Below are 18,813 nucleotides of genomic sequence, written 5' to 3' on the forward strand. Positions count from 1 at the left end.
TCTAATCGAGGTCTAGGATATTGTTCAGCCTGTGTGAGTCTGTTTATGAAACAGGTGAGCGATTTTTCTCGTGCTGGTTTTTCTTCTCAGATCTGTTTCTCACCTACTGGGAAACTGTGTGTGTTTAAAGAGCAGTAATTCACCTTTCACTGTTTCCCTTCAGTTAGTCTTTACAGACCTGGAGAACCCTCCCCCCAACAGGACACACAACCATACTCAACACTGAGTTATATACACGTGTGTGTGTGTGTGTGTGTGTGTGTGTGTGTGTGTGTGTGTGTGTGTGTGTGTGTGTGTGTGTGTGTGTGTGAGTTATACACCAGGTGGACACCAGTTTCTCTTCTCTCTCTCTTCACCGTCCCGACTGACTCTCCTGGTTCTAACCACGGTGGCGTGTATCTCAGCACTGCTGTTCGTGTGTCTTTTCTCTCTCTCTGCTGCTGGTCGTCCAGCACCAGAAAACCCTCATTTCTGACTATGTGTAACGCGGGTCGTATAAAGGGGACCAAGGCGCAGCGTGTAGAGTGCTCATCTTCTTTTTATTGAAGTAACGTGAACACTTAAACCAAAATAACAAAACGATGAAACAGTTCAGTAAGGCAACACAGGCTATACAGGAAACGACCACCCACAAAACACAAGTGAAAACATCATCAACTAAATATGGCCTCCAATTAGACACAACGACAACCAGCTGCCTCTAATTGGAGGTCATGCCAAAAACCAACATAGAAATAGAAAAACTAGATTTAACCATAGATCTAGAAAACATAGAACAAAAATCATAAACACCAAAACACACAAAACAAACACCCCTGCCACGCATAGACCATACTATAATGACAAATAACCCCTTTTACTGGTCAGGACGTGACACTATGAGACCATGAACCCTGTCACAAGCACTGGAATAACCCCCAACATAGATACTGACAGCATAGACACTGCTGTAATGTTTGGTCTCTACGCCCACATACTGTAGATCCACAGCACATAGAAGCTGCAGTCAGCAGCCGAGTTAGCTTGACAATAGATGAGAACTTTAATATGAATATCACTGGCTAAGCCCTCCACTATCACAGTCTGAACCTGGGATAGCTTCTAGAAGACAACATCTACCAGAGCCTGACCCTGGGACAGCTTCTAGAAGACAACATCTACCACAGTCTGACCCTGGGACAGCTTCTAGAAGACAACATCTACCAGAGCCTGACCCTGGGACAGCATCTAGAAGACAACATCTACCAGAGCCTGACCCTGGGACAGCTTCTAGAAGACAACATCTACCAGAGCCTGACCCTGGGACAGCTTCTAGAAGACAACATCTACCAGAGTCTGACCCTGGAACAGCTTCTAGAAGACAACATCTACCACAGTCTGACCCTGGGACAGCTTCTAGAAGACAACATCTGCCACAGCCTGACCCTGGGACAGCTTCTAGAAGCCAACATCTACCAGAGCCTGACCCTTGAACAGCTTCTAGAAGACAACATCTACCAGAGCCTGACCCTGGAATAGCTTCTAGAAGACAACATCTACCACAGTCTGACCATGGGACAGCTTCTAGAAGACAACATCTACCAGAGCCTGACCCTGGACAGCTTCTAGAAGACAACATCTACCAGAGCCTGACCCTGGGACAGCTTCTAGAAGACAACATATACCAGAGCCTGACCCTGGACAGCTTCTAGAAGACAACATCTACCAGAGCCTGACCCTGGGACAGCTTCTAGAAGACAACATCTACCACAGTCTGACCCTGGGACAGCTTCTAGAAGACAACATCTGCCACAGCCTGACCCTGGGACAGCTTCTAGAAGACAACATCTACCAGAGCCTGACCCTGGGACAGCTTCTAGAAGACAACATATACCAGAGCCTGACCCTTGAAAAGCTTCTAGAAGACAACATCTGCCACAGCCTGACCCTGGGACAGCTTCTAGAAGACAACATCTACCAGAGCCTGACCCTGGGACAGCTTCTAGAAGACAACATATACCAGAGCCTGACCCTTGAAAAGCTTCTAGAAGACAACATCTACCAGAGCCTGACCCTGGGACAGCTTCTAGAAGACAACATCGTGCAGAGCCTGGGACAGACCACCAATCAGATCACTGTTTATAGCAGAGTCAAAAGTTGTCCACAAATTACACCACTGTTTATAGCAAAGCCTGGGACCAATCACCAATTTGATCATTGCACTGTATATAGCAGAGTCCACCAATCAAATGTTCCATCAAAGTTAAACTCATATCAACCAAACTATCATTGAAATCTACTGTCTACTATTATATTGTATTATTAATCTATCATCTGTCTGTAATGCAGTAACTTAAATGACCCGATAGGGGGCGCTGTTACTATGTTGGAGTGATGAAGAGACATGAGGTAGAGAGGGGGAATGAGAGAGACACAGAGAATGAGTGAGAGAGAGAGAGAGAGAGAGAGAGAGAGAGAGAGAGAGAGAGAGAGAGAGAGAGAGAGAGAGAGAGAGAGAGAGAGAGAGAGAGAGAGAGAGAGAGAGAGAGAGAGAGAGAGAGAGAGAGAGAGAGAGAGAGAGAGAGAGAGAGAGAGAGAGAGAGAGAGAGAGAGAGTGGACTAAACAGCTATCAGACCTCTTAAACGTGGATAGAGTTGTGTTCACAGCTATTATGAGTATCTGGGACTAGACTGGTAGTGACTGGTAGAGGACGGGACTGGTAGAGACTGGTAGTGACTGGACTGGTAGTGACTGGTAGAGGACGGGACTGGTAGAGACTGGTAGTGACTGGACTGGTAGTGACTGGTAGAGGACGGGACTGGTAGAGACTGGTAGTGACTGGACTGGTAGTGACTGGACTGGTAGTGACTGGTAGAGGACAAGACTGAGTGGAGAACAGTCAGAGTATAATTTTGACGACCTGGGAGGGAAGCCAGAAAGCAGAATGAGGAACCTCACGTCTGTCAGCATCAACCTTTGTGGTGAGAACTATTATAATTTAATACATTAATACACACCCCATATTGAACTGTTACTATTATAATTTAATACATTAATACACACCCCATATTGAACTGTTACTATTAGAATTTAATACATTAATACACACCCCATATTGAACTGTTACTATTAGAATATATTACATTAATACACACCCCATATTGAACTGATACTATCAGACCTCAATACATTAATACACACCCCATATTGAACTGTTACTATCAGACCTCAATACATTAATACACACCCCATATTGAACTGTTACTGTCAGACCTCAATACATTAATACACACCCCATATTGAGCTGTTACTATCAGACCTCAATACATTAATACACACCCCATATTGAACTGTTACTATTAGAATATATTACATTAATACACACCCCATATTGAACTGTTACTATTAGACCTCAATACGTGAATACACACCCCATATTGAACTGTTACTATCAGACCTCAATACATTAATACACACCCCATATTGAACTGTTACTATTAGACCTCAATACATTAATACACACCCCATATTAAACTGTTACTATTAGACCTCAATACATTAATACACACCCCATATTGAACTGTTACTATCAGACCTCAATACATTAATACACACCCTATATTGAACTGTTACTGTCAGACCTCAATACATTAATACACACCCCATATTGAACTGTTACTATCAGACCTCAATACATTAATACACACCCCATATTGAACTGTTACTATCAGACCTCAATACATTAATACACACCCCATATTGAACTGTTGCTATTAGACCTCAATACATTAATACACACCCCATATTGAACTGTTACTATCAGACCTCAATACATTAATACACACCCCATATTGAACTGTTACTATCAGACCTCAATACATTAATACACACCCCATACTGAACTGTACTATCAGACCTCAATACATTAATACACACCCCATATTGAACTGTTACTATCAGACCTCAATACATTAATACACACCCCATATTGAACTGTTACTGTCAGACCTCAATACATTAATACACACCCCATATTGAACTGTTACTATCAGACCCCAATACATTAATACACACCCCATATTGAACTGTTACTATCAGACATCAATACATTAATACACACCCCATATTGAACTGTTACTGTCAGACCTCAATACATTAATACACACCCCATATTGAACTGTTACTATCAGACCTCAATACATTAATACACACCCCATATTGAACTGTTACTATCAGACCTCAATACATTAATACACACCCCATATTGAACTGTTACTATCAGACCTCAATACATTAATACACACCCCATATTGAACTGTTACTATCAGACCCCAATACATTAATACACACCCCATATTGAACTGTTACGATTAGACCTCAATACATTAATACACACCCCATATTGAACTGTTACTATCAGACCTCAATACATTAATACACACCCCATATTGAACTGTTACTATCAGACCTCAATACATTAATACACACCCCATATTGAACTGTTACTATCAGACCTCAATACATTAATACACACCCCATATTGAACTGTTACTATCAGACCTCAATACATTAATACACACCCCATATTGAACTGTTACTATCAGACATCAATACATTAATACACACCCCATATTGAACTGTGTTATTCGCTGAACACATCACTCAATATTGAGCATGTATCATTTTATACCATAGTGATCAATACTGTACTTTATTACTTTACTACTTTATAATTCAACACTGTTTTACTGTATTGCTGGAGTCCTGAACTCATAAATCAATGCTGTACTTTACTTTATCATTCAGCAGTAGACCAGTAACAAACTTTATTAGTAATTAAACAGATCAATTCTGCATTACTAGTCAAATTCAAGGTAATGGTTATATTTTAAACGTTTCCCTTGATTCTCAATGTCCAGACATTAGACTAGTACAGAGCTGTCAAGACAGTGATGTGAGAGTTTATCAACAACACAATCTGAGGATGTCTGTACATACTATAACTCTGTCTCTGTGTTTCTGTTGTAGCGGTGGTCTGTGTGTTGTCAGGGGTGATTACAAACAGAGCAACAGAAGGAGGAAATGCTCACATTGAGTGTCCTTATGGTCGGGGGTCTGAGACAAACCAAAAGTACCTCTCTAAAGGCATATACAGAGACAGTGTTGTTGTCATCCAAACCCAACAACATCAGCACCCAGCTTGGACTCATCAAGGGAGATATTCTCTGTATGACGACAAAGAGAGAAGGAAACAGTGCACGCCCCTATACACATTGACTGGACAGCAGTGGAGAAGGTGGAAAGTTAAGTTCCTCGGCGTACACATCACGGACAAACTGAAATGGTCCACCCACACAGACAGTGTGGAGGCTGAAGAAATTTGGCTTGTCACCAAAAACCCTCACAAACTTTTACAGATGCACAATCGAGAGCATCCTGTCGGGCTGTTTCACCGCCTGGTACGGCAACTGCACCGCCCTCAACCACAAGGCTCTCCAGAGGGTAGTGAGGTCTGCACAACGCATCACCGGGTGCAAACTACCTGCCTTCCAGGACACCTACACTACCCGATGTCACAGGAAGGACAAAAAGATAATCAAGGACAGCAACCACCCGAGCCACTGCCTGTTCACCCCGCTACCATCCAGAAGGCGAGGTCAGTACAGGTGCATCAAAGCTGGAACAGAGAGACTGAAAAACAGCTTCTATCTCAAGGCCATCAGACTGTTAAACAGCCATCACTAACACAGAGAGGCTGCTGCCTACATACTGACTCAAATCATTGCCGACTTTAATAAATGGATCACTAGTCACTTTAAATAATGCCATTATAATAATGTTTACATATCTTACACTACTCATCTCATATGTAAATTGTAATGATGTGCGCTGAGAGTCGGGAAGGAAGTTCAGGGAGTGAGTGTTTTAATAAAAAAACACAACATAATACAAAAATAAGAAACACAAACAACGCACCGAACTGACCCAGGAACAGAAACAATAACACCTGAGGAAGGAACCAAAGGGAGCTAACTGACCCAGGAACAGAAACAATAACACCTGGGGAAGGAACCAAAGGGAGCTAACTGACCCAGGAACAGAAACAATAACACCTGGGGAAGGAACCAAAGGGAGCTAACTGACCCAGGAACAGAAACAATAACACCTGAGGAAGGAACCAAAGGGAGCTAACTGACCCAGGAACAGAAACAATAACACCTGGGGAAGGAACCAAAGGGAGCTAACTGACCCAGGAACAGAAACAATAACACCTGGGGAAGGAACCAAAGGGAGTGACATATATAGGGAAGGTAATCAGGGAGGTGATGGAGTCCAGGTGAGTCTGATGATGCGCAGGTGCGCGTAACGATGGTGACAGGTGTGCGCCATAACGAACAGCCTGGCGATCTAGAGGCTGGAGAACACGTGACATATATACTGTATTTCATACCACCTATTGCATCTTGTCTATGCTGCTAGTCCATCGCTCATCCATATATTTATAAGAACATATTCTTATTCTATCCCTTTAGAATTGTGTGTATTAGGTAGTTGCTCTGGAATTGTTAGATTACTTGTTAGACTGATTGTTAGATATTACTGCATCACCACCACAGACATGACTAGAACACAAGGTAACAACAGCATCACCACCACAGACATGACTAGAACATTTTACATTTTTGACATTTTAGTCATTATCCAGAGCAACTTACAGTAATGAATGCATACATTTCATTTCATGCATTTCTTTGTACTGGCCACCCGTGGGAATCGAACCCACAACCCTGGCGTTGCACACACCATGCTCTACCAACTGAGCCACAGGGAAGGTAACAACAGCATCACCACCACAGACATGACTGGAACACAAGGTAACAACAGCATCACCACCACAGACATGACGAGAACACAAGGTAACAACAGCATCACCACCACAGACATGACTAGAACACAAGGTAACAACAGCATCACCACCACAGACATGACTAGAACACAAGGTAACAACAGCATCACCACCACAGACATGACTAGAACACAAGGTAACAACAGCATCACCACCACAGACATGACTAGAACACAAGGTAACAACAACATCACCACCACAGACATGACTAGAACACAAGGTAACAACAGCATCACCACCACAGACGTGACTAGAACACAATGTAACAACAGCATCACCACCACAGACATGACTAGAACACAAGGTAACAACAGCATCACCACCACAGACATGACTAGAACACAAGGTAACAACAGCATCACCACCACAGACATGACTAGAACACAAGGTAACAACAGCATCACCACCACAGACATGACTAGAACACAAGGTAACAACAGCATCACCACCACAGACGTGACTAGAACACAAGGTAACAACAGCATCACCACCACAGACGTGACTAGAACACAAGGTAACAACAGCATCACCACCACAGACATGACTAGAACACAAGGTAACAACAGCATCACCACCACAGACATGACTAGAACACAAGGTAACAACAGCATCACCACCACAGACCTGACTAGAACACAAGGTAACAACAACATCACCATCACAGACATGACTAGAACACAAGGTAACAACAGCATCACCACCACAGACATGGCTAGCACACAAGGTAACATAATGCACAAGCATCACACTGTAACATGGACTGCAACTACCAACTGGGGCGGCAGGAAGCCTAGTGGTTAGAGCGTTGAACTTGTTACCGAAAGGTTGCAAGATCGAATCTCTGACCTGACAAGGGAAAAAAATCTGTCGTTCTGCCCCTGAACAAGGCAGACAACCCACTGTTCCTAGGCCGTCATTGTAAATAAGAATTTGTTCTTAACTGACTTGCCTAGTTAAATAAACGTTAAATAAAAAATAAATAAAAGCATCATACTGTAACACAAGCATCATTATGAAACGTGGACTACAACTACCAAGCGCCATACTGTAACATGGACTACAATTACCAAGCATCCGACCCTTATAAACCAAAACTTTGAATGTAAAGATACACCACCTTGTGGTGGAAACTAGTCATTACATCTTCCACCTCTAGACAGTAAATAAGATTAAACCACAACAAAAACACACTGACTTTGCCTGATACTGGTATTAGATTGAATAATCTGACTGTGACTTGATACCTCATCATTAACATTTCATCTTTATTTCTGCTCTCCTCAACACCCACCTGTTTCTCTGTCTAATGTTGTCTTCCCTCCTCCCTCCCTCTGAAATGGTAGAAACACAGAAGTACAGTACAGTAGAGACTAGCTAAATGTAGCATCACTGTAACATTATGCCTGTGTACTGTCTCTGGGTGTTCTAGGTGATCTGATGTTCTCTGGTGTTGGTCTGGGTGTTCTAGGTTTTCTAGGTTATGTGATGTTCTCTGGTGTTGGTCTGGGTGTTCTAGGTTATGTGATGTTCTCTGGTGTTGGTCTGGGTGTTCAATGTGATGTGATGTTCTCTGGTGTTGGTCTGGGTGTTCTAGGTGATGTGATGCCCTCTGATGTTGTTCTGGGTGTTCTATGTGATGTGATGTTCTCTGGTGTTGTTCTAGGTGTTCTAGGTGATGTGATGTTCTCTGGTGTTGGTCTAGGTGTTCTATGTGATGTGATGTTCTCTGGTGTTGTTCTGGGTGTTGTTCTACTACTGCTGGGTCTGCTGCTGTTCATGTTCTTTAGACAGAGGAGAGACAGAGACAGGAGACCAGCAGGTACACCAGTTATCACACACAATCATTCTTTAAAAAAATATCTCAACAAATAATTATAGATTTTGTAATTAAATGTTTTTATTTAAAATTAATTCATAGGAAATATATAAAAAATAAATTTATAATCTTTGTTTGTTTTTCTCTTCAGAAGCCCAACACTCTACTAGACCTTTGGTGCCTGACTCGATGACAACCAACCAGGATCCAGACACCAGAACCACCACTAACCCCATCTATGCCACAGCAACCAATCAGAATCCAGATACAGCCTGTGACATCACAACCATCTATGCCACGGCAACCAATACTTGTCCAGATGGCCTCTACTCCAACGTTGGTCCGACAGTGTGAGCTATACTACTATCAACTTCCCCAGAGATCCAGCGTGTCTCCACTATGCTACTCTCAACTTCACCAGAGATCCAGCCTGTCTCCACCATGCTACTGTCAACTTCCCCAGAGATCCAGCCTGTCTCCGCTATGCTACTGTCATCTTCCCCAGAGATCCAGCCTGTCTCCACTATGCTACTGTCAACTTCCATAGAGATCCAGCCTGTCTCCGCTATGCTACTGTCAACTTCCATAGAGATCCAGGCTGTCTCCACTATGCTACTGTCAACTTCCCCAGAGATCCAGCCTGTCTCCACCATGCTACTGTCAACTTCCCTAGAGATCCAGCCTGTCTCCGCTATGCTACTATCAACTTCCCCAGAGATCCAGCCTGTCTCCACTATGCTACTGTCAACTTCCCCAGAGATCCAGCCTGTCTCCACTATGATATTGTCAACTTCCCCAGAGATCCAGCCTGTCTCCACTATACTACTGTCAACTTCCCCAGAGATCCAGCCTGTCTCCACTATACTACTGTCAACTTCACCAGAGATCCAGCCTGTCTCCACTATGCTACTGTCAAATTCCCAGAGATCCAGACTGTCTCCACTATGATACTGTCAAATTCCCAGAGATCCAGACTGTCTCCACTATGATACTGTTTCCTTCAGTAAAGACTCTGATGCTGGTAACCACCCAGACACTGACCCAACAGCTGTAGACACCTCATAATGTACTGCACCATTAAACACTCTGCTACATAGTCTACTACTGTAGACACCTCATAATGTACTGCACCATTAAACACTCTGCTACACAGTCTACTACTGTAGACACCTCATAATGTACTGCACCATTAAACACTCTGCTACATAGTCTACTACTGTAGACACCTCATAATGTACTGCACCATTAAACACTCTGCTACATAGTCTACTACTGTAGACACCTCCTAATGTACTGCACCGTTAAACACTGCTACATAGTCTACTACTGTAGACACCTCATAATGTACTGCACCGTTATACACTCTGCTACATAGTCTACTACTGTAGACACCTCATAATGTACTGCACCATTAAACATTCTGCTACATAGTCTACTACTGTAGACACCTCATAATGTACTGCACCATTAAACACTCTGCTACATAGTCTACTACTGTAGACACTTCATAATGTACTGCACCATTAAACACTCTGCTACATAGTCTACTACTGTAGACACCTCATAATGTACTGCACCATTAAACACTCTGCTACATAGTCTACTACTGTAGACACCTCATAATGTACTGCACCGTTAAACACTCTGCTGCATAGTCTACTACTGTAGACACCTCATAATGTACTGTACCATTAAACACTCTGCTACATAGTCTACTACTGTAGACACCTCACAATGTACTGCACCATTAAACACTCTGCTACATAGTCTACTACTGTAGACACCTCATAATGTACTGCACCATTAAACACTCTGCTACATAGTCTACTACTGTAGACACCTCATAATGTACTGTACCATTAAACACTGCTACATAGTCTACTACTGTCACTGATCTGTATGGCACAGAATTAATTCATGTTTTCATTCATTGGTGTTTTAAAATCATTTATTTATTATTTGTTTGTTAATTCATTCATATTTTTATTCATTTTTTAAAATAATTATTTTGTTAATTTGTTCATATATTCCTTCATGTATTTTTTGTTTGTTCATTCATTTATCATTCGTTAGTTCATCTGTTTGTTTATTTGTTCTTTCGTTTGTCAGTCATTACGTAAGTACGTCCGTTCATTCATTCATTCATTCATTTATTTTTTGTTTCTTCGTTAATTCATATTTTTATTCTTATTTTTGTATAATTATTTTGATAATTCGTTCTTCAGTTTGTTCATTCGTTCTTTAGTTAGTTTGTTGGTCCGTCGGTACGTCCGTTCATTCATTCATTCATTCTCTCATTGTTTCTACTGTGAATGTAAAACTGGCTTGAACAAAAAGAGACCGTTTGTAGCTTTTAGAAAACTTTGATTATTCAGTGTATTTTACTCCACTTGATGGGAAATGAGACTATGTGTATTTATCAATAAAGCACCAATATATTTATATGTGTTTGATACGTTCCATTCTAGCCATTACTATAAGTAGTCCTCCCCTCACCAGCCTCCACTGGTGCTGTCAGTAAACTCAGTACCTGTCTCATCAGCATGTACCACTGTCACTAAACACACAGAGATGAGATGGAGGGATAGATGGAGGGATAGTGCCCTCCAGTGGTAGAATAACTCTGTTTCTCTCCTCTGTAGACAGCCTCCAGTGGTAGAATAACTCTGTTTCTCTCCTCTGTAGACAGCCTCCAGTGGTAGAATAACTCTGTTTCTCTCCTCTGTAGACAGCCTCCAGTGGTAGAATAACTCTGGTTCTCTCCTCTGTAGACAGCCTCCAGTGGCAGAATAACTCTGTTTCTCTCCTCTGTAGACAGCCTCCAGTGGCAGAATAACTCTGTTTCTCTCCTCTATAGACAGCCTCCAGTGGTAGAATAACTCTGGTCCTCTCCTCTATTGACAGCCTCCAGTGGCAGAATAACTCTGTTTCTCTCCTCTGTAGACAGCCTCCAGTGGTAGAATAACTCTGGTTCTCTCCTCTGTAGACAGCCTCCAGTGGTAGAATAACTCTGTTTCTCTCCTCTGTAGACAGCCTCCAGTGGTAGAATAACTCTGGTTCTCTCCTCTGTAGACAGCCTCCAGTGGCAGAATAACTCTGTTTCTCTCCTCTGTAGACAGCCTCCAGTGGTAGAATAACTCTGGTTCTCTCCTCTGTAGACAGCCTCCAGTCTGCATGAGAGAGTGAATGTGTTTCTGTGCTGATCCATAGAGGCCTCATTCTCTTTTTCTCACTGATCTCAATCTCTCTTTCTCTCTCTATCCCTCTGACATTCTTTCTTTCTTTCTCTGTCTCTCTCTACTGTGGAACAAGGATGTGATTGGTTATGGAGTGTGTGTGTGTGTGTGTGTGTGTGTGTGTGTGTGTGTGTGTGTGTGTGTGTGTGTGTGTGTGTGTGTGTGTGTGTGTGTGTGTGTGTTCCAGGTACCTCAGTGGTCATCATGGTGTCTGTTAGTCTGGTAGTGTTACTGCTGGTGACCAGTCTGATAATAGTCTACAGATGGAAATACAACAAGGTCACAGGTGAGAAACACACACACACACACACACACACACACACACACACACACACACACACACACACACACACACACACACACACACACACACACACACACACACACATACACAAACTCTCTCTCACACACACACACACACACACACATACACGCAAACAGTCTCTCACACACACACAAACTCTCTCTCTCACACACACACAAACTCTCTCTCACACACACAACACACACAAACTCTCTCTCGCACACACACACACAACACACAACACACACACAAACGCTCTCGCCCACACACACACACACAACACACACACACACACACACACACACACACACACACACACACACACACACACAGAGGTCTATAAAAAGAGAGAAAGTTCCCCTTTTTGAAATCTTTCCATTTCTATGAAATTAATTTGCATAATAGCCATGTCTTAATTTGTCCCTGGTTGAGAAGCATAAATAGTCACTGAGTGTCTGACACCTGCTGTATTCTGGTGGAAGTACATCTCTCTCCCTGCCTCTGTCCTCTCTCTCACTTCCTGTCTATATCTCTCTCTCTCGTCCTCTCTCTCCCTTCCTGTTTCTCTCTCTCTCTCTCTCTCTCTCGTCCTCTCTCTCACTTCCTGTCTATATCTCTCTCTCTCGTCCCCTCTCTCTCCCTTCCTGTCTCTCTCTCTCTGAGTTTTGTGTGTGTGTTGTGTTCCACAGGATCTGTCTCTTCAACACACAGAGTGAGTCCAGACACAGGAAACAACGAAGGGGTCAGTGTATTTTGTTTGTTCGTTTTTGTATCTGAGGGATATCATTTAGTGATGTCATTGCGTGATATCATTGAGTGTGTTATTTGTTGTGTTGAGTGTGTTATTTGTTGTTTTGAGTGTGTTTTATTTGTTGTGTTGAGTGTGTTTAATTTGTTGTGTTGAGTGTGTTTTATTTGTTGTGTTGAGTGTGTTATTTGTTGTGTTGAGTGTGTTATTTGTTGTTTTGAGTGCGTTTTATTTGTTGTGTTGAGTGTGTTTTATTTGTTGTGTTGAGTGTGTTTTCAGGGGCGAAAATATGATATCAACTTTGGAGGGGACAATTACATGAAATTTTCTCAAGAGCAATTCCTGAGGGGGACACCAAAAGTAGTGCTGTAACACATAGCCTACATTGTAATATGGTAAATGTATATTGAGGAACCAAAGAAATAAGGTGTTTGCCGTACTCCTAACTACCGGTACCCAAAACTACACAACTAATCACAACAGCAATACCATTGCCTTTAACAAATCTTAGTTCAGTCACCAGTTTAAGTTGAGAGTGGGGGTATCCATGGCATTTTCCAATTATGTTCCTATTTTACAAGTAAAAAAAATTGAGAACCTTTCATAATGTTGCCAAACAAAGACTCAACAAACTTACCTGAGACTCCCTGTCTCTGCCAGTCTGTCCCTGCATATCTGTCCCCAACTCTGCTGTCTGTGTGCCATCTGTTGCCTGCTCTGCCTAATGACATCATTGTGAAACATTTCCATTAGGATTTCATTTCTTTCTTATGAACATTTTATCAACTAGTCTTTGAGATATTAGGCTACTAGGGTTCTTACTTTGCGTTTTGGTGTACTGAAAAATACTCTGATGTCCGTCTTTTATTTTTCTGCCATTTTTCTACCTGACTGGCTGGCTGGCTACACACACATATAGTGTGTAGGTTATTTACAGTAGGAGATGGGCTTCTATCATCTTCTATCATTCTATTTGGGCTTCGATCTAAAAGGTAGCTAGCAAATGTGAAACGGATTAAAATGACAAGAGTTGACAGCTGTATGAATTCACCATTTACACAACATATGCTGCAACCTTTTGTAATTTTAATAGTTTGTTTCATATTGGCTGGCTTCCAACAATAGCTGAATTTGCAAAGCTAGCGAGCACCAATTCAGTTTCAGTGGTGTTTGCAATAATCTTTGCTACCCGGGTTAAATAAAGGTGAAATAAAATAAATAAATAAAAGTTCCCTTGCGACAATTTAGCTTTTGCAACGAGACCATTAAATATATTTAAGACAATGGTAGAAGAGAGTGTAGTTCTGTTCAGTTTGGACTTCAGTTTATCGCTAACCTTATCACAGGGACTTTGAAGCACTAATTTACATCATCTGCATGCTGATCTTGGAATAAATTGACGATAGCAAAGATTCCATCTTTGACGACGCCACATAAATGGAATAGGTACTAGCTTGCTTAATAGTTAATATTTGCGCGCTAGCTCTGCATATTCAGCTAGTGTGTGTGTGAACCCTGCCAATATAAAACAAAACATTGCTATGGCGATTGACTGGATGAACCTCCCGTCAGTTACGTTCATTGAGTGCCTTTCAGACAGTAGATACGAACCCTCTGTTACCTTGCCAACTAAGGAACTGGCAGTGGATCAAACCATTGTGAGGCAAAGGGTGCGGGGTCGCAATCTTTTGAAACTTAAAAATGCGCTATTAAGTGTCTATAAACAGCACAATTGCTTTCATTGCGTATTATTAATATTATTTAAATTACATAGTTATGTTTCAGTGATATATTGGGGGGGACAAATCATATTTTTCCAGGATGGGGGGGTCGTGTGTCCCCCGTCCCCCCCGGGTTTCCGCCCCTGTGTGTTTTACTTGTTGTGTTGAGTGTGTTTTATTTGTTGTGTTGAGTGTGTTTTATTTGTTGTCTTGAATGTGTTTTATTTGTTGTCTTGAGTGTATTTTATGTGTTGTGTTGAGTGTGTGTTTTATGTGTTGTGTTGAGTGTGTTTTATTTGTTGTGTTTTATGTGTTTGAGTGTCATACTATTCTCTCCTCCCTCCTCTCCAGGGTTGTCAAGGTGACGGTGACTATGAAGAGATAAAGGAGCGCCCCCTAAGGTCAGACTCAGGCGCTGTGACCTCCACCATCTACGCCACCGCCAACTTACCCACAAGCCACTCTGACTCTCTCCACTACGCCTGCGTCAACTTCCACAAGAACCCCAGCGGCCCCAACGAAGCAACTGCCACCATTACTAAAGAGGGCAGCTGCCCCAATGAGGCCACCGCTGCCATTACTAAAGAGGGCACATCATCATGTGACTATGCTACTGTGAACTATGGTCAAAGCCCCGCCTACTCTACTGTCAATCATCCACACAGCTCCTCTGAGGCTCCTCCCATCTAGTCCACAGTCAGCAAACCCAGAGACACCTGAGTCACTGGCAACCAATCACAAGAGACATACATACACTGGCAACCAATCACTAGAGACATACATACACTGGCAATCAATCACAAGAGACATACACACACTGGCAACCAATCACAAAAGACATACACACACTGGCAACCAATCACAAGAGACATACACACACTGGCAACTATTCACAACCTACATACACACACTTGCAACCAATCACAAGCGACATACACACACTGGAAACCAATCACAAGAGACACACACACACACACACACACTGGCAAACCCAGGCCTTTTCTCAATTAGATATACTCTACTTCTGCGTCCTCTCTCCTCCGTCCTCGCTCCTTCTCGACTCACCCATCAGGCAAATTACATTTTTACAATTACATTTACCTGATGGGTCGATCCCAAATAAACCTGTAAAGTGATAAAAACGAATGAAGCTAGTTGAGCAGACACTCTATAGATAAAAGGACATGTAGCATATCGTTTTAAAATGTGTTTTCTACTCTGACAATACAACAGCTGATTCAGAGAGGGGGTGTCAGATATCAAAACTTTTCTGTACCAGGATACACGTGTTTATTCACCAAAAGGAGGAGGGGAGGACCGTCTTCTCTTTGCCTACTAACACACTGACACCTTCCTCTGCCACTCGGTTTCAGAGGAGAGAGGAGAGAGGACGGAGGAGAGGGGACAGAGGAGAGAGGACGGAGGAGATGGGAGAGAGGAGAGGGGAGAGAGGACGGAGGAGAGAGGACAGAGGAGAGAGGACGGAGGAGAGAGAACAGAGGACGGAGGAGAGAGGAGAGAGGACAGAGGACGGAGGAGAGAGGACAGAGGACGGAGGAGAGAGGACAGAGGAGAGGGGAGAGAGGACAGAGGAGAGAGGATGGAGGAGAGAGAACAGAGGACGGAGGAGAGAGGACAGAGGAGAGAGGATGGAGGAGAGAGAACAGAGGACGGAGGAGAGAGGACAGAGGACGGAGGAGAGAGGACAGAGGACGGAGGAGAGAGGACAGAGGAGAGAGGACGGAGGAGAGGGGACGGAGGAGAGGACGGAGGACTGACTTTTGCCCAAACGAAAAAGGCCCCAGAGACACCTGAGCCACGGGAAACCACTCACAAAGGCCATACACACACTGGCGACCAATCAAAAGGGACGTATGTTAACTATATGCACTGACCTCTATTTTTAGCTAATCGCTCTCTCTCCCTCTCTCTCATTCTCTGTCTTAGCTTCTCTCTTCTCTGTCATTCTCTGTCATTATTGCTCTCTCTCCCCCCTCTTTCTCTCTTTCTCCTCGCTCCCCCCCCTCGTCTCTCTTTCTCCTCGCTCTCTCACCCCCCCTTCTCCCCCCTCTCTCTCAGCCCCCCCTCTCCTCTCTATCTCTTAGACACAACCAGACAGTAGCAGGCCTTGTTTCCTACGTACTTCTCCAAATGGTTTGCTGACAGGGACAGGCTATAAAGACACAGCTGACACTCAAACCTACAAGCCAAAACATTAACCCTACTCTTAATTAACTAAACCCTAAATTTAACCAAACTCTTAACACTGACCCTAACCCTTACCTTAACCAAGCCCTGAACACTGACCCTAACCCTTACCTTAACCCTAACCTTAATCAAACCCTTAACACTGACCTTAACCCTTACCCTAACCTTAATCAAACCCTTAACCCTTAAGTATAATAAATTCTGAAATGAAATATACGTTTGGGCGTCAGGTGTCCCTTATAGGCTTTTCCTTGCTTACACAGTCACTTAGCTACTTCCTGTTCTCTCAGTGACAGTGAGTGTGCATGTCTTGAAAGTATGAGACGCCCGGTGCTTGTCCATGTTGGCGGAGATATCACTTGATTTGCAATTTAAGAGCCCGGAGGCAAACGCCGAATGCCCTGCTAAAAACTAACAGCGAGACTCGATATAGGGGTGGAGTCTGGAAAAATACAACATCAAACTCCGCCTTCGCAGTTTACGTTGTTCAAAACGAGCGCAGTAGAGGGTCATGTTAATCCGTCATCTTTTTATTTAATGGTTGTTATTTTATCTTTGTGTGGTGGTTTTATGCTGTGATTTTACCAGGTTTTTATATAATTTAGCGTTGTACATTTTTACCTAAATAAAAAACAGATCTGACTTCCCTATACCCTTCCTCCCGACAGCATCTATTATATTGACAAGATATTGGACTGTCTGCTCTAACGATGGGAATAAATGTCCGCAAAGGCGGAAGGCAGGCGGGATATAAAATGTATTTTTCTCAAAGTAAATTCGTAACAGCCAAAACATTACGAAAACGTTCATTTGATCAAATAAGCCTCAATTTCACGTTGACAATGAGATTCGAACTCACAACCATCCAACCATCCAAACACCCTACTTTCGTTTCTGCCTTAAGTAACCATCTGTCTTATGTAAACATACCATATCATAGTATTTTGGGTATCCTGGATGTGTGTTTACTATGTTACATCTAGTCTGTGAGACCAGGCTGCGCAGGCAGTCAGATGAAACATTTGGGATAAAAATATTTTTATTGTCCTGCAGATTATTTGGAAATTGTCGTCTTTCTGCTTTGTAAGGATTAGCCCTACCTGTCCTACTTGTCGCATTATTCACACTCAGAATTAAATGTGAAGATAGTAGGTGTAATATGTGTGAAGATAATGTGTCTGGAGTTTAATGTAAAATGATGCATCAAGAAGAAGGGGAGGGGTACAGTATGTGGTGAAGACATGGTGCGTCTCTCTCCAGAATACATGAATATGTAGAAAAGTGCCCATTCTGCAATGTATAACTCAGTTATTTTTTCTTCACCTCACACAGAGTAAGTCATGAAGTCAGGTTTTTTTATTTTATTTTTTTTACATCCCATTGCGAATGATAGTTCCTCAGTATTTGAAAAACCGTTCCAACACTCCCGGCCTCGATAATCACCAAGCCTCGGGGTGAAAGAGCAAACTATCACGATCTGATGAGCCCATATGTCCAGTGGAAAGGTCATTAAAACAGCTAACTGTCCAAGAGCTCACTGGCGCAGGAAACTCTGAGGGCCCGGAATAGGCTAGTTGATACAATGTTGCACAGCTTCGGGCCAGATCCAGTGATGATTTGATGATGCAATATTGCACTTCACTAGCAATAGCTCAAGTCAAGACAGATAGAAAGGGAGGCAGACAGGCGGAGTAGCGAGATGAAAGTGATTGAAAAAACATACCTTTTTACGATATTTTCTACTGTTTTTATTTGTCAACTTTAGGCCTATCTATTTTTCTTAGTTGACGATGTTGACGACTCAGGGCCTTCACCAGAGTTTCATAACATTCGGGGCTCAGTCGTGAAGACCAGGGGCTAAGGGGTTTGTGGGTCTAAGAAAAAAAAGGCCAT

This window comes from Salmo trutta, unplaced genomic scaffold (genome assembly GCF_901001165.1).
Source record: "Salmo trutta unplaced genomic scaffold, fSalTru1.1, whole genome shotgun sequence".
In the NCBI taxonomy this organism is placed as follows: Eukaryota; Metazoa; Chordata; class Actinopteri; order Salmoniformes; family Salmonidae; genus Salmo; species Salmo trutta.